The 27178-nt window shown below is 40.2% G+C and overlaps 1 long non-coding RNA gene across 2 annotated transcripts; it reads right to left on the bottom strand.

The window, feature by feature from the left end:
• Nucleotides 1–17222: 17222 nt before the first annotated feature.
• On the bottom strand, nt 17223–26703 carry LOC148216417 (uncharacterized). Of its 2 annotated transcripts, none has more exons than XR_015795359.1 (3): nt 26569–26703; nt 25169–25325; nt 17223–17526 (listed from the first exon to the last, which is right to left on the bottom strand). It is a non-coding gene; the product is annotated as an uncharacterized LOC148216417 (long non-coding RNA). The 2 variants fall into 2 exon arrangements; XR_015795358.1 differs by lacking the exon at nt 26569–26703 and adding an exon at nt 26268–26367.
• Nucleotides 26704–27178: the final 475 nt, after the last annotated feature.

Consider the following 27178-nt stretch of genomic DNA (forward strand, 5'->3'; position numbering starts at 1 on the left):
TACTATTTCCTGCAATTCTGCTGAGAGACCCTGAAAAAGCTGAAACAAACAACAGAGTGGCTACTCTACTCAGAGCACCAACCCAAGAGTGCTCCACTGTCGCCTTTCCTCAGCCTTGGCAAATTTAAGACATGTGGACTTCAACTCCCAGAATTCCACATGTCTCAGATTTGCCAAGGCTGAGGAACACTGCCGTGCTGTATACTGTTTCCTAATGCTCTAGCACTGCCTTGCCGGACTGGCGAAACTCACCATCTCAGCCATCAACCTGTTTTCTGGCAACGTGCATGGACTTTGCATGCTTTAGCAGCATAACTTTTTAAAACAATGTTTAGAAACTAAAATATAAAGTAAAACTAAAAAAAAAAATTGCAAATTCTTATCTTTCTGTCTTTTGATTTGATGCATTCAACTACATTTCTGAATAGTTTTGTATGGAAGGAAGGAAGCTTTTAGTTTAGGGGGAAAATGAATTGGGAACTTTCTTCTTCAGGCTGTTCTTGCTAGACAATTATTCTAAAGCGGGGGAGGGGGACTTCCTGACAAAACGAACAGTAACTACATGTTTTTGCTTTGCACATTAGTTTCTAGACGTGCTAGATACTAGCTTTTTTCTTTTTTCTTAATGAAAGCTGGGAATCTGGGATTTTAATCGATCTGAGGGTCAGCTGCCATCTGGCAGGTCAGCATGAGGATGCTCAGGTTCACAATATTTGTATACTGTATTTCAGACAGAATGGGTCTTTCCTTACTGAGGACTAGAAACTTGAACCATTCTTATAGGTCATGAACAAAAAAGTGCCAATATATTTCAAAAAAGTGGAGGAAGAAAAAGGACTTTCATAAGAGCAACAGTTCTGAGAAATATTCTTAATATCCATGCAGCAGGGTAAATAGTACAGAAACACTTACTGCAAAATTAGCAATCCAGCCTGAAAGTATAAACAAAATATATTTAAATAATTAGAATGTTAGTTGTACAAAAGGTCAACAAGGAAAAGATTGCAAATTGCATACAAGTAGCATAATAATGCATTTATATTTTATCTCTGCTGAGATTATTTACATTTTCCCACATTCCAGGGATAATCAATTTAGTCTTCAATTGGATATGTATAATCCCCAGAATGATATATAAGAAACTTATTCAATAATCAATACAGCTGATCATTTCAGTCATTCAATTTTTCTTCCTTCCTATTAAAACAAACAAATCCTTTCATATACCCAGAACAAAATCCAGTGTCTTTATTAATTTTGCATAAATATTTGGATTGTTCCATTGAAACGAATGGAAATTAAAATGTTAGTTTTTGCTAATACCTGGATGATAAAGAAATTATACATTTTGCCTTAAAGTTATCCATGTTTTATTAATTTAGTATGATATGAAATGTCATAAAAATGTGAAAGAGTAATGTATATTCTTATAGGACTCCTTTGTTTACAGGAATATTCTTGGGACCTGCATAAGATCATAGATGTTCTGAGATGATGATGATGATGATGATGATGATGATGATGATGATGATAATAATGATAATAATAATGAGGAGGAGGAGGAGGAGGAATAGTAGTAGTACTTTGGAAATGTACCCACTTACCTCTCCAAAAGACAGCTATAAACTGATAAGGAACATCTAAAAATATTCGAGAGCTTGTGCAAAGTCACTTCACTATCATCATCATCATCATCATCATCATCATCATCATCTCTTCATTATGGTCATAGACCAGCATATAGAGAATAAACTAACTTTTTTTAAAGGAAAATTAGCACCTGTGTCAGTAATTATTATGGGTCATTTGTGAGCAACATTTAAACATAATAACAAAACATTGCTACTTTTAAAGAGAGAAAGAGCTATCTTGATTATCTAACAGATAGAAATTATTGGAGTGCTCTGAAAATGTATTCAAAAGAGGAGTAATCAGCTGGTGACCAATGTCTCTGTAAAACTACCATAAAGAAGAACATGTGGCTTCTATCCCACCCATGTTGCAGGGAGAATAACATGCTTCAAAAGGAATTCTCTTCCAAAACAGCTGTGGGAAGAACATTAAAATGGGCTACAGTTAACACTCTGAATTCAGGGGTCCAAATTTGGTATAGGGATGAAACTGGTTTGGGAGCAAAAATTTGCTTACAGTATTTATACATGTTTCCCATGAGAGGGTTCCAGTTTCTATTTGCACTTTGTCATCTAAGATCCTTTGCCTTAAGGCTGATTTATCTCGATCTGGCCCTAATGGTAAATAACATCACTGGAAAAGCCATAATGGCTCAATTTCCTTTGGATCACTTTTTCCCAGGAGGATTTGAAATTATCTGCCAGTGTTAGGTGAACCAGTCCAATGGGGTTGTGAAGTAGGTTCAGCCAGTAAAGATACAGTATTTATCCAAAGACGGGATTCAAGTTTACTTGCTTCTTGCCAAATTATAGTACCATTTCTGAAATGCAGAAAGTAACCCAAAAGATGTTTTTATATATATATACACACATACACATACATACATATATATTATACACACACACAGACAGTATATGATTTTGCAGTCCTTTTTAATTAATAACAGAAAAGAAAAAAGAAAAACAAAACACCAAAATAATAATACACTATCAAAAAGAAGAAAACTTTAAAAAGTGTTATTACAAAAAGTGACAAAAATACAAAAAAAAAAAAAACCTTAGCGTAGTACAGTATACCATTATAACAGTAAATAGTTATAAATTATATATATTTATCTAATGCAAATATTATTCAGATGCATATATATTTCTAATGCATTTATGTGACTATCATTTTTTTAACCTATTGTATTTTGTATAAATGAGTCCCATATTTCATTATCCTTGTCCATACAAAGTCTACGTCTATAGGCAATCCGCTCATAAGTGCCAAGTGCAATCAGGTCTTCAATTAATGGAGTGAATGGGGCCATACATTTATCTTTCCAATGCTGCAATATCAGTCTTTTGGCTATAGTAAGGGCACAGAGAATCCATTTATGTTGTCCAGATGTCAAATTCCATGTACTAGGTATATAGTTCAAAAGAATACTATTCTCTGAAAAGTTTAGTTTTTGTTGCACAATCATATTTATGTAGTCCACTACTCTCCCCAAATTTAATAAGTATAGGACATTGTAAAACCATATACTTTAAAGAGGCATTATCCTTATTACATCTCCACAAAATGCTGTTTTTTGACAATCCTTTTCTATACAAACCTAATGGAGTCCAATAAATTCTAAATATTATTTTTTGATGTGTAAGTCATAGTTTAAGGTCCACTGACACTCTTGCTATAGAAAGTAAGACACTCTCCCATTATAGAATATAGAAACCTCTAATTCTTTATTCCACTCATCCCTTAATATCTGCATATCAAATTGATTTATTGATAACAAATATCTATAAAAGCTAATTGGTTTTTTTTTTAGTTCTAAAGGATTTAACAAGTAACCTGAAAGAGGCTTCTTAAAAATTAAGTTTAGACTCTCCCTATGGTTAGTCTTGTTGTTACTGCATTGTGCCCCATATAGCACTTGTGCTTGTGGTTTAGCTGCAAACAACTTAATTGCAGCAGGTATAAACTGTGCTCCTTGGGTGAAATAACAAGCTTGGATGGCTGATGCTGATCTCTGTGTGTTCTGAGATACACATTCTAAGTGAACATTTTGGCTTTAGAAGTTTGAAAGACTACTCCTAAATATTTAAAGGTCTTAATCTGCCCAATGGTGTGTCCACCTAACTTCCAGATTCATTGTTTTGGGTGTTTGGAGAAGGTTAGGATCTTGATCTTGGTAAAGTTTATTGTTAATGTCTCCTCACTGCAGTAATTAATGAGTGATCCCAAAGTTCTTCTAAGATCAATAAGGGTCAAGAGCAAAATTACTGCAACATGCATGGCATACAATAATACACAAATATGCCTGTGGGCTGGTAGGGGAGGATGGAGGGTAGAATTACTTAAGCAAGGTACCAGTGAATTTATATACAGTGATAATTAGATAAAACTGAGGCTAATACACATACTCTGGTTTCTCTTCAGATTGTATAAGTTACCGCACTAGTCTTCCTTCTACCACATGGGCATTTTATTACATCCTACACCCATCAGGTAACCACTATATGACATGTCAAACCCCATTATAGTATCTATTTTTGTGAAAGCACCAACCATATGCTGTCCAAAAAAATTTGCCTGCTCTCTGGCCTTAAAATTCTACTTATTCCTATCTCATTTTTATTTCCACTTGTCCTCCTAATGCCATCACTCAGAGGAACTAATAACACTTAAAAAACAAGAAGAGTCAGCCTCATTAAAAACAGTATGAATAATATAAGTATGAATAATAATAAGCAGATAGATACAACAACAAAAAGAAAATTTCCAATAAAATATTACCTTCCTAAGAAACAAATGCCTTTGTAAATAGGGAACTGCTAGCCAACCAGAAAAGGTCATCAGAGAAGTTGCTATCCTATCCAGCAGAGCAAGAAATTATATAGTTTAGTTATGGTTAATAAGAAAGTCTGGTTTTTTTTTTATCTTTATCAACCTTGACTTTGTCACCATTGGTATACAATACAGGGAAAGGTTTCTCCATCAAGCTATTACAGGATTGGCAGGCTGATTTGGGAGGGTCTTAAATCCTATCCTAAACTGAAGTGCAAAAAATGAATAACATCTCTCTGAATTGAGCTTAGAAGCAAACTGACTGCCACTGTAGGAATGGCAAAATATGATTGCAGGATAAATATAATATGGTCCCATCTGTGAACATCAGCATTTTTGTCCTTAGCATTTTTGGTACTGCCTGCTGAACCATCTGCAATTTTTAACATTTCTTCAAAGTAGCCCCAAATAAATTCTAATGCAATAGACCAATCTAAATGAAACTTGCATTGATGTTACCATGTCCAGGTCTGATTTCACAAGAAATGAACAATGTTGCAAACCGGCTTAAAAATTAATAAAATCATTTCAGGCTTCAATGAACCTCAGTACAAAGCTGAACCCAGAAGCACTCTTAAACTCTGAACCTGACTCTTTAGGGGAAATGCTACACTGCCCAAACCAGGTTGAATTTGTTCTCCATTCTACAGAAGGAATGGAGCAAAGGACTTCGTTAGGAAAACATGACTGTTCCCTCTCAGAAAGTGTGATCAACATTCATAAAACATTGTGTAGAAACAGCACTGATCACAGCCATTTACAGTAGTTTGCAATTGATGCAGCCAGAAGCCTAAGTAAATAAATATATAAAATGATGTTTGTGAATTGGAATTGCTTGCTATGAATTCAGCCAACTCCAAGCCCCAACAAAGAGAGGGGGGTTGAATTAGCTTGCTTGTTGTCAAATGTATTTGCCCCTTTCATTCCTAGACAGAATCTTCTCATAAATGGCCAAATACTTGTATAAAGATTGCTTATCACTTGGTAAAATTCTGTTTAAATTAATGTATACTGAACGTTTTTCCAAAGTTCAGTATAACCATGTAACACTTCATCTGCTGCAGAAGAACAGCCATTCTTGGAATAGTACTTACTCACACTGAATATCCAGCAGCTGTGCTATAGCTGCAAAAAGGGAAATGCAATTTTAGGCTGCATCAAAAGAAATGTAGTTTCCAAATCATGGAAAGCCTTGTTTCATTTTATTCTGCAATTGATCAGAACTTCCCCCTGAGGATTCATAAAAACTGGAAAAAAGAAGGGCAACAAGGAGGATACTCCCCCCCCCCCCAAATAATTCCTAGGAAGAAATACTGAAGTATCTCTATACATTTATCCTTGAGAGAATAGGGACATCATAGCCCTTTTCAAACACCTGGAACAGTATTATACAGAAGATGATCCAAGCTGGTTCTCTGTTATTCTAGAAGACAGGAAAGGAAATAATGGTCTTAAGTTACGGAAAAGCCTGATCTCTAGTGGAATTCTAGGAGGAAACAAGCTTTTAATAGCAAGAGTCGTTTGACAGTGGAGAGGTGGAGGGCTGCCTTTCATTGGATGCGTTCAGGTGAAGGCTATCCATCCATCCATCCATCCATCCATCCATCCATCCATCCATCCATCAGGGATGCTTTAATCTGGATTCCCGCGTTGAGCAAGGTGTTGTCCTCAGTGCACTAAGTGGTTCTTTCAACTCTATGCTTCAAAAACACGAGAAACTGTCAGTGCCAGATGCAGATGATTAACCTCAACTAACAGGCTTTGGTGTTATGGAGAAGTGAAAGCGGGGGGGGGGGGGATGAATAGCTTTTCAGTGATAAAATTGTGGAGTCTGAGAAAGAAAAAAGTACATAATTATTACATATTGTTCTTTTATTACATAAATATAACCTCTTCTTCTCCCTCCCCCCCCCCCAAATATTTATGTCCTAAAGGTACAAATGTTGCATGACAGGAAACAGATTGGAGACTGGTGACCTTTGTGCTTTCTGAACTGGGGAGGGGGGAGGATCAGCCAGTATTCTTTGCTTCTAAATGCTAAGTGTAACTGATACCAGCAGGAACCACTGCAGACAAGTGCATCTTCGTCTTGACACTTAAAAAGGGATCAAAATGTTTGGGTCCATGAAAAAGAAGCCAAAAACTCATAGTTTGCTAATACCTTTATTAATGTGTATTTATTTTACACAACAAACCATACAAGCTCTCAGGTTCTCCAGAACTCTTCATCAAGCAAGTTGTTGTGAAAAGCAAAGGATGGCAAAGAAACAAGAAAATCCAGAAATTAGGCCAGTTATTTCAGCTATGAGGCCAGCAGTTCAAAAGTCTTAAAACTGAGGTTTTGGAATGAAGATGTATGTTAGTGCTCAAGTGCCATTGTTGACGTGAAAACAACTGCCACCTCCCAAACGGGAAAATGCAAGGGGCATCAGTGCTACCGAATCCTTTCCATGAGTGATACTGCAGACTAACCAAACATCTGGTCTTTCAGTTTCTTCCCATCCTCTGCTTTTTGCTACATCCTGCCTGATGAAGAATTCTGGAAAACTAGGCCACTTTGTTTAAAATACTTCATTTGTGTTTCTGATGGCACTGCAAGCTGGAATTCTTGTAATGAAAACTAGGGATGGGCAAGTAACAGTGAAAAACACAGCAGCATGCTTAATCAAGGTCTAAAATATAATGTCTTTTTACAAGGGTGCCCACAGGATACGGTCAAAAAAGTCAAGATGGCAGCCACAATGGTACAATCAAAGCTTGGCCCTTTTTTATGTGTGCTGCAGTGAAGCTTCAATTGCACCATCACATCTGCCATTTTGACTTTTTTGACCAAACTGTGCAGATTCCCCTGCCTATTTATAACAGGTGATGTTTTCAAAACCATCCAAAACAGGCAGAAAGCTATACTTTAAAAAAAAAAAAAAATGGTGGATTTCAAATTTAAAATATAGTATTCCAAGAGTTAACACTAATATGCCATGAGTCAGAAATCGGATACTTTCCTTTCCTGCTTGTTTGGAAAGATAATTGAATGAGAGTTAATTGACTCTTAAATATACTCAACTAATAGTCTAAATCATGAACACCTCTGTCATAAAGACAAAAGAAAAAAAAACAAATGATACTTTGCTAACATGAAATACAAAAAAGGATAAAACTATTTTTTTCATACTTGATATTAAGTAAAGGTACCAAAACCAGAAATGAAATAATTATCTTTCTTCCAGCTGTGATCTTTATTGTTTCCATATCAATAAGTACTTCTATCTAGGAAATGCTTATATTTTCTCTTCTTTCCCTAATTTTCCTTCCTTGATTCCAGTTTTTTCATGAGCCAAAAAGTAACTCTGACCTTATCCTAGTCATTTCTATCATAAAACATTCTGCAGTTATTCCAATTCTTTATTCCTTAACAAATTTTCTCTGGTTTAAAACCCGGCAGGAATAGCACTAGGAGAACACTGGGAAGTGTTTTGGTAAAATTGTGTTATTCACTATAAAATTCCATGAATGAGGAAAACTGATCATGTAGTTAAAACACCCGATCTCTGATGGTCTGAATTTATCCGTTGTTAATTATTGTTACCATCTTACCAGGGGAACAAAGTATTAGTATTCACCACAAACACTGGCATGTTGTGGAGAACAATGAATGTCATAAATCCCAGGAATACTGGGACAAATTATAAAGTCATCCCAAAATGCAAAGGGAAGTTGGGGGTTCTCAAATTTCCCTTCATCTGCCCAATGAAATTACAACTAATCTCTCTCTCTCTCTCCCTCGTCTCTGTGTTAGTTTGCCAGCACGATTGTACTGGAAGCAGCTCAAGAACTCACCTAGAAACTTCCTCTAAAATGAAACATGCAAAGCTATTTGCAGTCCAATCGGTGGGAACGTGACAGCAAAACCCAAATGCCAGCCTTCCCTTCAAAGCAGCCCTTGTTCTTAGGCAGGTCGGTTCCCATAAAACCGGCAAGGCATTCTCATCTAGGAGAACGGAGGAGATCCTAGCGTCAGGGATAGACGGTCACCTGGCTGGACGGCGCGCAAGAGGGCTTCTTCGGGGACACATCTTGCGTGAAGCACCGATCCGGCTCCAGCTGTTTCCCCGCCGGAACCGACTGCTGCGGGATCGGCGCTGCAGAGGAAGTCAGCGAGTCCCGGCTTCGCTCCTAGCACCGGACGGTAAGGACGCTCTGGTTGAGGGAGCCCGACTCCTAGGCTGGGCTTACTGGCGTGAGGCCGACAGGCGCAGGAGTATTCTCGTTATCACCTCGCCTTTCACCCCCCAGCGGTTTTCAATCCATAGCAACGGCTGCAAATAAAAACGTGGTCAACCTGTTTTAAAAATAAAGAACTTCCTAGGATCTTTCCCCCAACGCGGTTGATGGAAGTGGTCCTCGCCTGCCTCCCCGCCGCAACTACTACTAGTTAGTATCGGCTATTGCTAGGAACATTTCTGCCCGCCAATTGGGAATTGGGGTTGGGAATTTTTGAGACCCACGGCTTCCAAATCGTGGTTTAGGAAGCACAAGGGCGGGATTTATCTCAACACGTTCAACTGAAAACCATATGCACCTCGCTATAGTTTGCGCCAGTCTCTTCCTCGAAGGGTTGTCGTGCGGGCGGCTTTCGGGGAGGGGACAGAAAAATAAATGAGAATCAATATAAAATAGAAGAGACAGCCACGTACAGCTCCTGAGCTTTTGCAGGAAAGGGGAGGGGACACAGTGGGCTTAACAATAACTATTAATCAGAACTGTTCTCTACATCCTCCGATTTTTGCCTCCAGTTGCGATTGCGGAAGAAGAGATAGGTAAAAGATGCAAGGAGAAGAAAACGATTCATTTTTACGCATGGACATTTAAGGAAAAAAAGAGATTCGTGTAGAATCAGATCAAAGGCAAATCTAGCGCATATCCAGCCCAGAACTCAGGAGGGATTCAAAACAATTGAAAAGTCACTTTATTTTTAGCGCTGAAACAAACGCCATTAAAGGAAAGCTTCAGGAACACTCGGCGGCTTAAATCCGTGAATACAAAAGCCCTCTCTCCTACCTCTTCGCGGCGGAATCTTGAGCTACCGCTTTGAAAACTTGCAGAACTTACTTTCTTTCCCACTCGCAGGTTTGCGTAGAATTGCTCAAAGGGGTCTTGTGTCAGTCCCTTTTTCCGATATCTGTTCCAAACTCTCCGAATTAGCCTTAGTCCTCGCCTCGCCTGCCTGAAGGGGATCCCAACAGGTGGAAGCGAAGACGAACCGCCGCTCTCGGGGCTCTGCTTCCCGTGATAAGGCGAAAGCGCCTTCTGTCTCCAAGAGATCGCCCGTTGCGAGGACCGGGAGCGATTTTACAGCGTGGTCAGTCCCGCCTCCAGGAGTGACTTCGGCTCCTGTGGAAGTCTCCCCTTCCAACTCTCCTCTGCGGCGTCTCTTCTCCCTTTTCGGAAAGAGCCAGCAATGCAGTGTGACACTGAAGGAGGCGAGCCCAGCACGGAGGAACTCCACCCTGATCACTGGAGAAGGGTGGTTGAGGTCATTGCATGCACTGGCGTTTCCGCAGCCTCTGCAATTTATTAGGGCCAGAGTTTTCATTAATCAGATAATCTGCCCTTATGTTAAATATGCTGTACAAGAATCATCAAACCATTAGCCCCTCCTCTTGCTTGGAAAGGCTTTAGGGGGTTGGGGAGAGCAAATGTTGGGCACTCCGCTCCGTGGAATGCACCATTAAGGCACTTTCTGGAGGGAGGCTGTATTAAACTGTGGCAACAGAAATAATTGAGGGTCTTTTGACAGTTTAGTACATGTACCAGATGACTGGTACAATGGATGTTTGTCACATTACTATGTAGATCAGGCTCAGCTGCACAAAAATGCCTGTGCCACAAGAAATTGGTGTGTGACCTGCTACTGCCAAAAAAAGCAGTTATCCCTGTGCCTTCTGATTGAATATAGTTAGCAACCAAGTATATGCTCCTCTGTCAGAAGAACAGAAGGCATCTGATGAAGTGAATGGACAAATGCTGATGCCCTTAAATGCTGAGATTCAAACGACATGTAAATTTAATTAATTAATAATAGTAAGGTTGTGAGAATCTTGTAAGGCAATAATAACTGATGCCTTAGAAGACCCTCACAGCCTCAATCCCACCCCGTCTATACTATGCTAACTTGTCTTAATGGATTTAATGGTAATTGTATTAAGAGAGGGAAAGGAAGCCCTCAAGCAGTGTAGCACTCAGTGGGTGAAAGGTGCTAAGTACACAAAATATATCCTAACTGGTTCTGTTGCTCTTTGCTGCATGCTCAACAAAGAGAGTTTACAATGTGTTGTGCTTCACAAGAAGATTCCCATTCTGAGGAATCCAAGATTACTATCATGCTTAATTGAGAAGCAAAGAAGTACTGTAGTTTTTAGTTGATGGTATTGTACCCATTATACTGCAAGGGAGGACCAGATACCTTGTGATGGGTGTTACTTGGACCAGCTACATTTACTATGGAGCCCTTGGATGAGTCCCATACACTGAAGTAGGATTTTATAGGCTAAATTATACTAAGTGTACCTGACCCCACACCATGCTTCTTGCTTACAACCACAATTTAGAAGACATAATTACCCATATAACACATGCAGAACTGTGATGACCATTCACTGTTTGTGCTGGAGATGCACAAATTTGCTCCTAATCACTCTGGAATCAGACATTTCCCCCTCCCAATGATGGGATTTACAGTCGTGTGAAAAAGAAAGTGCACCCTCTTTGAGTTCTATGGTTTTACGTATCAGGGCATAATAAAAATCATCTGGTCCTTAGCAGTTCTCAAAAGTAGGTAAATACAACCTCAGGTGAACAACAACACAGGACATATTACACCATGTCATTTATTTTACAAAAACAAAGCCAAAATGGAGAAGCCATATGTGAAAAACTAAGTGCACCTTATGATTCAATAGCTTGTAGAACCACCTTTAGCAGCAATAACTTGAAGTAATTGTTTTCTGTATAACTTTATCAGTCTCTCACATTGTTGTGGAGGAATTTTGGCCCACTCTTCTTTACATTGCTTCAGTTCATTGAGGTGTGCAGGCATTTGTTTATGCACAGCTCTCTTGAGGTCCCGCCACAGCATTTCAGTCGGGTTGAGGGCTGGCTTTGACTGGGCCATTGCAACACCTTGATTCTTTTCTTTTTCAGCCATTCTGTTGTAGATTTGCGGGTGTGCTTGGGATCATTGTCCTGTTGCATGACCAGGCTTTAGTTGTCGGACAGATGGCCTCACATTTGACTCTAGAATACTTTGGTATACAGAGGAGTTCATGGTCGACTCAATGACTGCAAGGTGCCCAGGTCCTGTGGCTGCAAAACAAGCCAAAATCATCACCCCTCCACCACCATGCTTGATGGTTGGTATGAGATGTTTGTGCTGATATGCTGTGTTTGGCTTTTGCCAAACCTGGCGCTGTGCATTATGGCCAAACATCTCCACTTTGGTCTCGTCTGTCCAAAGGACAGTGTTCCAGAAGTCTTGTGATTTGTTCAGATGCAACTTTGCAAATCTAAGCCATGCTGCCATGTTCTTTTTAGAGAAAAGAGGCTTTCTCCTGGCAACCCTTCCAAACAAACCATACTTGTTCAGTCTTTTTCTGATTGTACTGTTATGAACTTTAACATTTCACATGCTAACTGAGGCCTGTAGAATCTGAGATGTCACTCTTGGATTTTTTGCAATTTCTCTGAGCATTGCACAGTCTGACCTTGGGATGAATTTGCTGGGACATCCACTCCTGAGAAGATTGGCAACTGTCTTGAATGTTTTCCTCTTGTGAATAATCTTCCTCACTGTAGAATTATGGACTTTAAATTGTTTGGAAATGGCCTGATAACCCTTCCCAGATTGGTGGGCAGCAACAATTGCTTCCCTAAGATCATTGCTGATGTCTTTACTCTTTGGCATTGTGTTAACACACACTTCAATGCTCGAGACCAGCAAACTCCTAAAACTTCGGCTTTTATAGACATATTCACACTTGCTGATGATCAATTGATCAAGGGCATTTGATTAGCAGCACCTGACTGCTACTTAGCCTCTTCATACCCATGGAAGCAGTAAAGGTGTACTTAGTTTTTCACACATCACCCCATCATAACACTAGTAGCTTTTGCAGTAAGGAAGTGGAAGACAGGACACACCACTAGAACAACTGTACAACATGGTGGTAAATGTATGAGTGAGGACAGAAAGGGGTTTTGATAAACTGTTCAAGAAGTTTTGGCATGAAGAAATCTTGGCATTTTTTCAGACTTTTGGCACAAATTTATTATGCTGGCACAAATTGCATGATCGTGATGATTTTTCTTTTCAGATAAAGTATATTCATGGATTAAAATGATTAATTGCATAATAGTAAATGTGCATAAAATGAATTCATATAGAGGGAAACCTGTACTTTGATGAAAGGCTATCAAGAAATTCCAGGGCTGTAGGCTAGACTTCAAAAATATAATAGTCCAGGAAAATAAGGCAATTGCAAACCACTTGTGTATAGTTGTTCAAAAATTACCTGGACGTACTCACAAAGTCACCCTAAGCTGAGCAAAACTAAAAGTAGATTTCACTTAAGACAGAAATGTTTTTCTTTTACTTATCCTTCCTTAATTTTCACACTATTTACAGAATGTATATCCCTCATGAAAAATATACTTTAAGTTGTTTTTGCTAGTAACAGACTACTCTGGTTATCCTTCTCCAAAATGTTACATTTCTTTCAGTAGGAATGCTTGATGTGCAAGTCAAGAATACTGTAAATCAAGATATTTAGTTTTATGCCTGCTGTTCTTTTCAGATTTGCTGACTGATTGGTTCAACACACAAAATAGTTTTTATGAGATTGCTATACCACCTTTCTACCAATAGAAAATAAAGCAGCAATTACTTAGCTCAGGTTTCTAAAATATCCACGAGGTATTGACAATGATTTTTGATCTTGCACACTCATTCATTTTTATTAGAATTAGAAACTGGCTCAAAAATGAGATTCTTTTTACAACTCAGACAGTGTTAACCCTCTCTCCAGGAGAATGGGGGAATCTATATCACCATATAAGGTGTAAGCCTTTAAGTATAATCCTAGTGTCAATCATTCCCTTGCATTCTTCATCTGAGTTCAACAGTTTTATCCTCAAATAATCTATTATGCATTAATATTTTAATTCTTGTAACCCTAGCTCAGTGATTCTTATGAAAGATGGATAGTTGATCAAGAGATGAAATAAAGTTAAATGGAGATCCAAAAAATATAGGCATTTATTCCAACAATTCTAGATTTAGTCCGCTGTTCACACTAATGTAACTAATATTTGTCCATTACCTCTACAAACATTATGTCAACAGCATCCTGAAGGAACCAAAATTTTCTAAAATATTGCAGCTTGGAAAGTTACTTTCTAAAATATTTTATAAAATCTTGCAGTATGGAAAGTTATTATTCAAGGTTGCAGCTATTCTGTTTATTTTCCAAGATTTACGTTAATTTTCCTCCTAGTCACTCTGAATTTTGCAACCACAAGTCATACTTTGTGGGCTGCTTGGGGAAATTCTTCTTTAAGTTTAATTAATTTACTTTTGCAAACTTCATTTTATGCTTTTGTTAAAAGATGAAGCTCCTGTTTGAGGACATGGCTGCTGTTCTGGTGACATACTGAATCAAAGTGATGATAATATTCATGTTTTACATAATGCTAGCTTTCCTTCTCTTTAAGTATGCAAACACTATTTTCTAAACATGTTTGCAGTACTTCTCAAGTAAAGTACAATAATATGGAAAGAATGGCAGTTGTAATGTCTTAGTGGAATTCTTAACATACTAGTACGTCCAGTTTTATAGACCCCAATTCTTTCAGAAACTGCTAACAGAGTATCCAAAAGAAGAAATAATTCTATGACATAGTTATTTTTTGATTCCTGAGATGAATTAGGTGTCTTTATTACCTTTAAAATTGGTACAGTACCTCCATTATTTTTTTCCTCAGCAAAATTTGTGCAGAATATCACTTCTATGTTTTTCCTGATTTTGTCTCCAATGTGCATTATTTTTAAAATAGTATTTGCAACTTAAAATATTGACAAACATAACCCAGGACTTGGCCAAAGTGAAAATCTCCATGTATTTTATCTTTGTCAGTTCCTGATGTTAAATATCTGGAGGGTTAAATCCTCATTTCCATAAGCAGGCTATAGGAGTGATACGACTTGAAATCTTGTCACTAGCCTAAAAAATAAGCCTTTATGCAGTTCCAACAGTTTATGTATGATTTGAAATCATTTTTATAGTAGCTTTGCAAGGCATTTATGTTGTGTTGAGATTGGTGAAGCTTCTCCAACCTTCTGTATATAAACCCAATGCAAAGTACCCCAGAAAAGTTTTTGGTACTCAAAGCAGATCCAGGCATAATAGTTATTACTATCCCACAGATGTTCTATATTATTTTAATTTCTTAAAACAAGTTGTCCTAAATCCCTGCATGTTAAAAAACTAAAAGAAAAGTATGCTCAATTTAGTAGTAATCCATATAAAATATGGATTTGTTAATTGAAATTCTAACTTATGTCCAATTTTTATCCAGGCACTTTAATGAAATTTGCTACATTAAAAGCTGCTTTGATGACCATGACCAAGATCAGCTTTAAAGCTCTGTAATTTCAAAACCAAAGGGAAAGTAATGGAAACTTCAGATAGTGCAAACTATCTGGCTGTTGCCTACAAGCATTTTACAGATTTTCAGCTATCTTGAACAAACTACAATGGTATCCCATTCACTTCTGAATTCATTCAGGTTTGTGGCTTGGACTTTAAAAAATGAACAGCTTGGTTCAAATGTATCTGAGATAATTTTGAAGATGTTTCCAGGTCATAATATCAATTTTTCAAACCAACAATGATGTGGTTTTCTTCACCAATATTAATATTTATTTTTTATTAGTATTTTTGTTCCTTATCTTTTTTAAAACTTATTTTCAATGTGTCATTGACACTGTAAAAATGCAGTTAAAAAACAAAAAACAAAAATACTTACAGTATGTGAAGTACCACTTCTTTCTTATAGTTTTACCAATTACTTCTATTTATTAAAAGCCCTGTTGCATGTGTCAGTGATAGGCCTTTCCTTGAGTACTGACCGCTCTCTTGCGGGATGACAGATTGGCTTCAGGCTGGGCTGTGTAGAGGTGAGAGAATTTTCATTAATGTAAGGTGGTAATGTAACTTCTGTTGCTGAGGCACTTCACACCTTGAGGCCTTGTCCAGAACATCCAGCGGCTGATTGGGAGAGACTCTCAAATGTGATGCTTCATTATTAGAAGCAGGCAACTGCACTGCTTCTCAAAGCAGCTTTGAAAGGGTACTTTGTATGAACTTTTGTCAAAGTGACTTTGATGTTTTGCACAATTACACTCACTATTGAATGGTGAGAATCCTATAATGAATTTTAACATTCTTTTTGCTTACTTTGCAAAACAATTTTAACTGAGGTCATCCACCAGCATGGCATCATCAGTATGCTGATGATACCCAACTTTACATCTCCACCCTAAGCACAGATGAAGCTGTCAATGTATTGACCTAGTGCCTGAAGTCTGTTCAGGTCTGGATGGGGCAGAACAGACTTCGGCTTAGTCCTAACAAGACTGAGTGGCTGTGGCTGTTTGGACCCTCTGGGTTGGGGATGTCACCATCTTTGGTCTTTGATGGGGCTGCATTTCCCCAGTCAAGACTGGTGTGCAACTTGGGGGTCCTTCTGGACTCACAGCTACTGCTCGAAGAGCAGGTGGCAGCTGTGGTCAGGAGGGCCTTTGCACAGGTTCATCCTGTGTGCCAGTTGCACCCTACCCTCAATTGGGAGGCCCTTCAGACAGTCACTCATACCCTTGTCACCTCACAGTTGGATTATTGCAATGCACTCTACATGGTGCTGCCCTTGAAGATCACTCAGAAGCTACAGCTGGCTCAAAATGCAGCAGCACAAGCAGTAATGGGCACCTCTCAATGTTTCCATGTCTCACCACTGCTACATGAGCTGTATTGGCTGCCAGTTGGCTTCTGAGTGCAATTCAAGGTGTTGGTTATTAACTATATAGACCTGTATGGCATAGGGCCTGTATATCTGAAAGACTGCTTATCTCTGTTTCTGCCCACCCCCCCCAGTACATTCCACCAGAGTGGGTGCATTCCTGGTCCCCTCCATTAAAAATTGCCATCTTGTGAGACCTAGGAAGCATGCCTTCCCTGTTGTGGCCCCCACCCTCTGGAACAGCATCCCCGCAGAGATAAGGATGGCACCCTCTCTCCTGGGGTTCCGGAAAGCTTTGAAAACCTGGCTTTGGTCCCAGGCCTGGGGTTGATGTTTAATTGTTCAACGGCCCCTGTTTTGTATTGTTGTTTTTGCTATCCATTAGTTTATTTTAGTCTGGGCTGTCTGCATGATTAAATGTTTTTAGCTGTTTTTATGTTTTCCCTAGTTTTGTATGCCACCCAGTCCACTGGAGTTGGACGGCATGAATGAATGTGTTTGCAATCTTTAAACAATCTCCCTTTGTAACCCTCCATTGGCCAAAGAGCATAAACATTTTAAATAACTAATAAAGTACAATACATGCAGTATTTCTTAAAATTTGCAAGATTCAAAGACTACAGTGACCTATTGGAATATATGTTTCATAAATTCTAATAGCTACACAGAATATGTTTTAGGTACAACTATTTGAAAATATTGTGGCAGAATGGACTGTGTACATGAGGCAATATAATATTCTTCAAAGTAGATAGAAATCTTTTTAATGTCTATCATCAACAAAATATAAATAAAATGGCCATCCAGTCATTGGTACCTAGGTATCAAAGCATGTAAGACCATTACAAAAGTATGGTTTCCTGAGTGCTCAAAGTGAGGGGGTAGCAGCATGTTCCACAACGTTATGGCAACCACAGAGAAGGCATATCCGCTGGTCTGTGTACTGTATCTCTTACTTCTTGAAGGATCAGAACCTTGAGTAGACTCTTTCTAGAAAAGATGAGCAGACTTATTCTGGACCTGAGTGTATTAGAAGTATTAGCTTTTTTTAGTATTTTAATTTAATAACTGCAATCAGCATGAGATTTAAAATGTCATAATCCACATCAAGGCAGAATATTCACCAAAACAAAAAATTAATGAATTAAGGATAGAAAAGGCATAATTTGGTAGTTAATATGGTCAATTTAAAGATCTCATGGAACAAAACAGTGGAATACTTATGTCTAACATAATGGGAACTGCTACAGATGAGAGGAAGTAATATGTTGATGAACTAATATTATGAAGCAATTTTATTACATTATAGGCATAACATTTTTTTAAAAAAATCTATTTTCTACTTAAAAGAACAAACATGGGTATAGTACAGAGGAATTCTACAGTTGGAGAGTTATTTGCTAATCCTTTATTTTATGATTGATAAATAGTATACTTACCCAGACATTGTCAAGCTTTACTTTTTTTTTTAATTTAATGTCTTGCACTGAAAATGCTAAATACTTTATTAATTTCAGAATTACCTTATATTGGATTATAAATAAAAGAAATACAGTTTAGAGATGTATGTCAAAATTGTGAAATAAAAACACTTTTCTTCTGCATTGAAGTACAGTATAACTGAACTGAGAGGGACAATTTAGGCCAAGTCAACCACCTGCTTAGTCCATTTTAAAGGATCCCAACAAATGTCTACCTAATCTCCACTACAAAACATACTGTGATGAAGATATCATAGCCTAAATGTTAACATTAGATCCATTGTTGAACTGCTCTTATTGTTAGGTTCAATCAAACATTTCACTGTTAAAAACGTTACTTTTTCAGGATTTCTAAAAAAATAAAAAAAAATTGTCATACTACCAGTGAATATAAGGGACTTAGATTAGAATAAGAAAATATAGAAAACAGTAGCTTTCAATTACTTTGGAAGTAATATGTCAGTCCTTAGAACCATAGTCTCTTTCCATAACAATTACAAAAATGTTACAATGCATCCTACAGAATTCAGTGGAACCAAATCCCGGTATAAGAAGATTGAGAAATCTAGGATGATTCCTAGATGTGCTAACCCTGTGTAGGTGTAGGTGAAAACACTATTAATGTTCATATTTGTTATTTACAAGAAAGAAAGAAAGAAAGAAAGAAAGAAAGAAAGAAAGAAAGAAAGAAAGAAAGAAAGAAAGAAAGAAAGAAAGAAAGAAAGAAAGAAAGAAAGAAAGAGAGAGAGAGAGAGACTGCTTTGCAGTGACCAAAAGGCTATTCAGTAAGTGTTCAAAACTGACTGCTTCATGTTTTGTACCCAGAATAGACTTATCATTTAAGCAAACAGAAGAATGACATTCTACTTTAAGAAATAAACTTGTTCTTATGGCAGTCTGACTACCATCAAAGCTGGTGATATTTGCTTCAGTATCATTCCCAGAATGACCAACCAGTTTAAAAAGTTCCTTTATATTACTTTAATCTCTGTCCCTTAATGTTTGCCTTAAACTTCTATGTTCAAGTGCTAAACTAGGTATGTGCATAGATATTTGTACAAGAGTACAAATTGTCCCAAACCTGAAAAATACTGAAGTATTCTGTCAGAACAAAATTCATATTGAGGACAATTTGTACTGCTACTGAGGACAATGGGAACTTGTAAAAAGCTTATTCCTTTATTGTTGCTACAAAAATAGGATGGTAGCTACTAATCAACAAATTAATTGGCCAAGTGGATGGTTACTGAACGGTCTGTAGGCCAGCTTCAAAGTATCCTTAACTATTGTTTCCTTTACTTTCCTATGGAAATTTATTTCAATTAAAAATGATCTTGGCAATTTTTTCTTAAATTGCATAGTAAGTAGTACTATTGACAGTGTGTCCCCCACACAGAGTATCTTCCATGCATGCATAGGGCTGCTTTATTCAGGTATGGGCTGAAGCGCAATTGTTCTGAGAAGTGGGATGGGGAGGCAGCAGCTGCAGATATTGGCTGTGGGGGCAGCTGAGGAGACCGGGATCCGAAGCACTGAGAGGACCAAGGATGGCTGGATTGATGGGATGTGCCATATATATTGGCAGTGGCTGGGGGCAGACGTGAGAAAGCAACATGCTGGGAAGGGCAGGGGTCTGCCTGGCGACTGAGATATACCATGCCAGCAGGCTGCTGGGCGGTGGTGATGTACATCACACTTGGCCTACTCTCCCTATAAAAACACTGCTGCTCCTTTTAGATTTTGTTTCAGATGCAGCCTTTTTGTTCTAAGTGAAATGTGGCTGTTCTAGAACAGCTTGGCAAAACTCCTAGAATGTGAGGGTGCTTCTAGATTCCTGATTTTTGGCTATGCAGACTAAAATATACCATGCCATTCTTATCCTACAATGGTGTTCCATGAAAAACAGTAATAAAATGCTTCCCTGGTCATTCTGGAAAATACAGGAACAAGGTTTCTTTGGCATTCCTATCATACACTGTGACGGAACACTGAAATGTGGGATTTTGATTATGGCCCAAGACCAGTTATTAAAAAAAGATACCGCAGGTACAGTAAATAAGAAGGATGAGATAAATGTTTCAAACCTGGAACAGTCAATAGTGAAAGGTAGCAGGGAATTTCTTGACAGCTACAACTATTGATAGAAATTCTGCAACCTTTTTGGAGGTTTCTGATGATTGATATAAAAACAGAAGCCTCATAATCACAGGAGTAATGTTACTGACAATTGGGACTATGAATTTCAGTAGCCATTGGGTATATATAGGATATTATAATAGCTTGTGATATTCATACATTGTATCTCAGCAGATTTAAGTGTGGCTTTTCTATGGAAGGCTAATGTCTTTTCTGACAAGTGCATGGCCATACTCTACTTTTTGCAAGCCGGCTATGGCTATCCCTTTGAAAGTTGATTCAACTAACCTGCTCCTACTAAGCATCTACTTCCTAACTTATATCCGTATCTCCCAAATTAAGTGGATGCAATCACCTTGAATCCTTTCCTATTCCAAAGCTCGGTTAGTTATTAATTTCCAGCAATTTTAATGCTAGGTTGGGGAACAAGGAGGTTCTTTTCATAGCATTATTTTTCATGTTCTCCCACTCATAGACTCCTTGGAAATCAAGCTATCCTGCTATTAACGCAGGGAGTTAAGACTGTTTCAATTGGCAATGGAATTAAATTTAAGACTTAATTGGTCAACATCAGAGGACTCTGAAGGTGAATTTATTTTTTGGGGCCCCAGAGGGGTGTCTACAGTGAATTATATGTTAATTGTATAATCCCTGCTTTTTACTGTAAATGTTGTAACCAGAAAGTAATCACTTACCAGTAATGTCTTTGTCCTTTATTTAACCAAATCTAGTTATCGATTACAAATCAACAATTCACTCCCCCACCACACAAATATTTCAGACTGGGTTGGTCTAATAGCCTACCAATATACCTCTCAATTTTTTGCTGCCCCATTGGCTACTCACCTGAAACAATGTGTGTGCAATCAGTGACCCCATAACAATCTCTATTCAAGAATTAGCCTTGCCCCAAAATATCTTCAGCCAATCTAGCTCCCTTTTTCACATCAGTTTAATTAATGTATCTAAAACTTGGTTCTATATCGTGTGCTTTAATGTGAAGGTAACTCTACCTCATAGGAATCCCTGTATATGTATATCCCTCCTGTGAAATCTTTCATTTCTTAAAAAAAGAGCTGTAAGCTTTTAAAGAAGAAAAAACAAAACTGTATTCTAGAGAACTGGACTAGGATCAATCAAAATGATTGCCTGTTTGGCACCTTGTGTCCCATCTTCCAGTCAGAGATAATCCTGACAATCAGTCTTGACCTGATACTTTCATGATTTACTACACACCAAGCCAGCAAACCCCATGTCCAACTTCTCTATGAATCCTTGAACAGCCACCAGTCTCACCTTCTGAAGTCCTAAAATTCTCCATTGACAAATTGCCAACCTCCTGGCAGAATGTTTAAATTATGTACAGTGGGTTGCCATACTAGCCCCTTTTCACAGTTATAATTACCTGTGTTTTCCTAAAGATTGGTTTCACTCCAGATTCTGATATAGTACAAACAAGGTGATCCATCAATTTACCTCTCAATTTTACCCATTATTAGCAAATTATGCGAGATTTGTATATTACAAACATTTGGATTGGATGTCCTTCAAAAACATCTTGGCCTCTGAGCAAACTGGCTTCAGATCTGGATACTCCACCATAGATCAGTGTGTTTTATCTTCTTGCTAAGAAATAACGTAATTTGTGTCCTTCATGTTGTCTTTTTAGACTTATGGGCATCCTTTGATAGAGCCTGGAAAAAATTAACTGCCATTTCAACTGACCAAGCCCTTAATTATACCATGACACTTATCCAAATCAAGGGTAACTGCCTGTGTAACTTAACTGTATCTACTTCTATCAACCAAGGTGTCAAAACAATGCTGTATCTTCCACTACTTTTATATTAATAACTTCATTAAAGTTTTTGCCAAGCCAGAATTCCGTGCTCTCCTCGCCTATCACATTTCTATTCTTTTGTTAATTATGCACATTTGTTGACAAATTAGCTTCTGAAGGTATCTTAAAGCTTTGCTACTCCACCGTGCAGAGAATACCGAGATTAATAAAGACTATCTTGGTAGAAACTAATTTAGATCCCCAATCAGATGGACAGTCAATGGAAATGTGGGTTTGAAACAGTTTGTCCTGAGTTTACATGCATCCATTTTCAGTCTGTCTCTAACAATAAAAACAAGTCAAGCTTTATTCCTGGCAATTACCTAGTAACAACTATGTACCTTTCTTGGCAAAATTATGTAAATAATTTGCTGTTATTTTCTTCTTGAATTTTTCCCAACTTCCTGGTTTATCATACAGCCTTGGAATTTCATAATGATCTCCAATCTAGATACTAACCAGGCCCAACCCTGCTTGACATCACCTGCCGAGATTTACCCTCTTATCCTGCCATCTAGCAGCAACGTTCAGAAGTACAAATTCTGAAATCAAGCATGAACTATCCCAGAACTGAATTTTAGGACAAAGACATAAAATACAATTTGCTTTAAACAGATCTGAATTATAAGATGGATTCAGTCACAATTTAATGCTTCAAAGCTGATCTGTAGCATGCAACTGAACTCCTATCAAATTTCACTTAGAATTAGTCAATGAAAGGCTACTATGAAAGTTTTATCATTTGAGTTTTTGAAGTTCTCTACATACTACACTATTTTTTTTGAGGGGGGGGTTGCAATGTTTTAACAGGCATCACCTTACAATTTTGGGGAATTAAAATTACACTCCAAGCCTGCTGATATTAGGAGTAATTTCCTCTAAGTACCACCAGCCATCTGACAAGACCCATGGAGTATGCCTTCTCTTGCACTACCCAGCAACACCCACTTTACTGTCTCTGAAAACCTGGCTTTTCCCTCAGGTCTTGGGTCAGGGTGGGTGGCTTTAGAGGATTTTTTTTTAAGATTAGTCTGAGTGTTTTCTTTTGTGGAAGTACATTGTTCTTTTCTGCTTTATAGTTGTTCTTAATGTTGTACATCACTCAGTATCTTTATGGAGTTGTACGGCCTTCTAAATTTGACAAATAAAATGATTTTTCCTCAGTATTTGTAACATTTTTCAAGCGTACTCTCAGGAGTTTTGTAACTTTCACATATCATGCATCATGGGATAGTCACTGCTATGAACTAATGTACTGAGACACTAGTTTCTATTTTCCACTCCATCTCCAACCTGAAGAGATGTAATACTTCACTTAAATTTCAGGAAATCACAAAATACATCCTTTTTATTAATATTCAAGCTTGTAATTTATTGAAAATGCTACGTTATACAGGTTGCTTTATATGTTAGAAACTCCTTTTGCCAACACTGGAAGAAAAAGTACTTACAGTATCATTATACCATTTAATCAAAATTACTTTAGACACAAGAAACTACATTGATCACTGTACTGCTAATTGCTGCTCCCAAAAATTAACTGAGAAGGGAACTTAAGTTGCTGCAGATTCTTGCCCCACCAACCTCAACAGGCCGGGACAAGTGCAATACCACAGACTCAACACAGCATTGCAACCGATCCCAACCTGTGTAGAAAGGGGTACAACTTATCATACATTCATTGCCTTTTCACTGCCACAGTCAGTTTTGCATGGATTTGCACAGCAGAGTATCATACAGCTGGATGCAAACCTGCAAAACTAACCAGAGAACAGTGTTCAACAGCCATTAAAAGGAGAATAAAGGGAAAAATTGGATGAACCTGAAGTTCTTCAGCTAGTAGTACTTTAAGTGCTCCTAATGCAGTAGATTATGAAACACTACCTGCACTATAAGCACTTTAGTGCTACAGGAGCCATTTAGGATCACTGCTACTGTGGAGAATAGCCTAAGTTAACTCACAATGTAGATATGAAGATAATAACAGGCCACAATCAGTTTTGCATAGATTTGCACAACTACACTCTTCCTGTAGTGCAACTATGCAAAACTAACAGAGGACTGCAAGACAATACTAGGTTTTACTTTTAGTGTTAAGTGACTGTGAGAAAAGACAACTTCTTATGCCAGAAGGAGCACTTAGGGCAGTAGATGCTAATCTACTTCACTATCTGCACTAGATGCACCTTAGAACAAAAAGCAGTTATTGCACGGCAGCCACTTTGGAGTAAATTCTCAAATCTTTTGAGGCACTTGCCAGCATAATGCTACAAGTGCCTTCACTGCAGTAGGTTCTATAAATCACTACCTGCACTGTAAGCACTTTGACATTATTCTAACATGACCAGGATTCTTCTTATTTCAAACATTTTTTCACCTGACAAAAAGAAAATCAAAGTTTCCATTAATTTGCAGTATAAGCAAAGAAAGTAGAAATACATAAAACTTATCCCATATGATAAAATAAAATTATTTGGGCCCATCTAATATCTTCAGATGAAATATCAAAAATTTTGTCCAACTAAAAATGACTAAACATTCAACTAGTAAATTGAATTGTTCACTGAATTAGATATGTAACTATTACATGGTTGAACTATTTAAGCCCTTTCATGTTTCATAGAAATGTAGATAATCAAAACTGTACACCAAAATGAAAATACATTCCCTTTACCAAAACCTTTTTAAATACTACAGCTTAATACTGCATTTTGTAATTTTATAAAAACAATTATTTTAAAAATGTGCCTAATCCAGTAAAAGGTCCCATTTAACCGTCTTTGACAACATTTTTACTCTATTCTAAGTACAGTAACACATATAAGAGAGAATTTACTGACACCTGTTGCTTCTAAATAAACAATTATTTCTAGTTAGGATTATTTGAAAACTTTCAGTGCTATCAAAAGAACATGTCTTCATCACCAGCTCACGAATGCAACATTTAATTCTTTCAAGTAAAATGAACACACTGTTTCAAGCACACTTAGAATTAAATGTTTGGGCCAGTTACTTAACAAGCTTTACCAAGAGAATCAATGAGCAGATTCTCCACTTGGGTCTTCAGAACATCCATATATCTATTTCTTTTTGCAGCTATGCCGGCTTTCCACTGACAGGGTTAACAACTCCAAGTTATTTTCCACGTATCCCGAAACAATGCAATGAAACTTACTCCTGTCCACATCCGTGAGTTTAACCGCAGGGCAAAATCCGTAGCATCGACCCCCCGCCCCCGCCGCTCTGCCGCCGTGGAGATGATAAACAAGTCGACCGTAAAAGCCTTAGGGAAGAAAAATCGAGGCTGCCCCTTTCAAATCTGAAGACTCCACCTAGCAGCAAGACAAACAAGAAAGTCGTTATTTGCGGCGTTTCACCAACAGGTACTTCGAGAGAGCGGCCCGAGGACCTGCCGCTAACGGAACGCGCGCCTGGAGGTGGCGGGAAGCAGCCGGGAAACACAATGGCGCCCCCCGAGCCGGGCTCGCGGCTTCTCCGGAGCAGCACGTGCTGCGCGCGGAGCGGGCCCAGCCGGCAAGGGCGCCAGGGGGCGCTGCGGCGGCGGCGGCAGGTCGGAGCTCGGCAACCAGCGCAGCGCACTTCTTCTCTTCCTCGCCCCGCTGCCTCCCTCCGCCCGCCGCCGCCGGCCAGGCCCGAGCTCTGCTTCCCTTTGCGTCCACGGCCAGACCGCGCGCGCCTGCTCCGCCCGCCGCCGCTCGCCGGGCGGCCCGTGCCCCACTCCCGCCCGCCGACGGCGCCTCCCGCCCGGGCACCGGCGGCGGCTCCCACATGGCGAGGCCTAGCGAGGAACAATCGGCCTCAGCACGCGCAGCCGCCGCCATGTCCCGGCCCCGCCCCCCTCGGCAACATGGCGCCGCCGCCGCGGCCCCGCAACCGCCGGCGACTTCGCACTTCGCCCGCGGCCCCGAGGCCGCCGTTGCCCCGCGCCCGGCGCCAACGGCCGGGACAGGGAGTAGGCCGGGGCGGGGGCCGGCGGAAGCGCTGCCGCGGCCCGCCCGGCCCGGGGAACGAAGACCGCCCCCGCCCCTCCCAGAACAAAAGCCCACGCGGAGAGGGCCGGATGACCTCCCGCCTCCGCTTCCCGTCCGGCCGGAGCCCCGGCGCGCAGCGTGGCCCCCTCACTGCCGCCTCCCTCCACCCGCGTGGGGAGCTCGGCTGTCCCTTCTCCATGTGCCCGCCCGCCGCCGCTGCTTTTGTTCTGCGGAGGGAGTCGAAGCCGCGGCCGCCTTCCCGCCACAGCGCCCCGGACCTACCTCGGCCCTCGGCCGCGGCGCTGATCGCGCCTTCTCCCAACCCGAACAAGGCGGCGGCGGTTGCCGCGGCCGCCGCGCGGCCTTTTCAAATCTCCCTCATTCCGGCCCCGCCCGCCCCCGTGCGCGCGGCCGACCTCCGTCGTGCGGGAGGCACCGCCGTTTGCGCGCGCGCGCACGGGCTCGCTTGCCGGCCATGCGCCCGTCCGGCCCCCTCTCTCGCCGCCGCCAGCCTGATCCGCGCGCGCAGGGTTTCGCGCCCCGCAGCCCCAGGGGTCGCACGAGAAGGGTGCCCGAAACTCACCCGCAACCAACCGCCGCGGCCGTCGCCTGCCCCACCCCCTCTCCCGCTCTTCTTAGAAAGCACGGAAGGGGCGGGAAGGAGGGGGAGGAGACCGCAGCGGCGAGGATGATGGCGGCGGCATCAAGAGGGGGAAGAGGAAAACCATGTGGATTAAAAAAAAATGAAGGGCGGTGGCTCCCGCCTCCACGTAAATATCCACACTCCTCTGCCCCGCCCTCATTAGCATAGAAAACAAAGTGCTTTCGAGCGCCGCGCCGCCCAATCAGAGGCGGTCCCGCCCCCGGCGGCGAGGCCCCGCCCCTTACTACTGCTGCTCGGATTGCCACTACGTTCGCCTCTCCCGCGCGCGGCGGGAGCCGATTCATCCCCTGCGCGTCGACAGCCGCATCTCTTGGCTGCGCGAGGGATTCTCCGGGGCCGGGGGCGGGGCTTCCCCAGCTCGGCCTCGAGGCCGCCTTCGCGCTGGCTGGCCGGCTGGAGGTGCCGGCTGCCCGCCGAGGCAGCCGGGAAAGGCCCCCCTCCCGCCCGCTCGCCCGCTCTTAGGCTCCCTAGGCTGAGCTGCCCGTAGAGTTGCTCCTGCTTCCCGGGAGGCCTCCGAGGCGTGGGAAAA

The sequence above is a fragment of the Python bivittatus genome, unplaced genomic scaffold (genome assembly GCF_059951505.1).
Source record: "Python bivittatus isolate LINGU-HERP-01145 unplaced genomic scaffold, Pbiv_v1 ctg000060_np1212, whole genome shotgun sequence".
NCBI lineage: Eukaryota > Metazoa > Chordata > Lepidosauria > Squamata > Pythonidae > Python > Python bivittatus.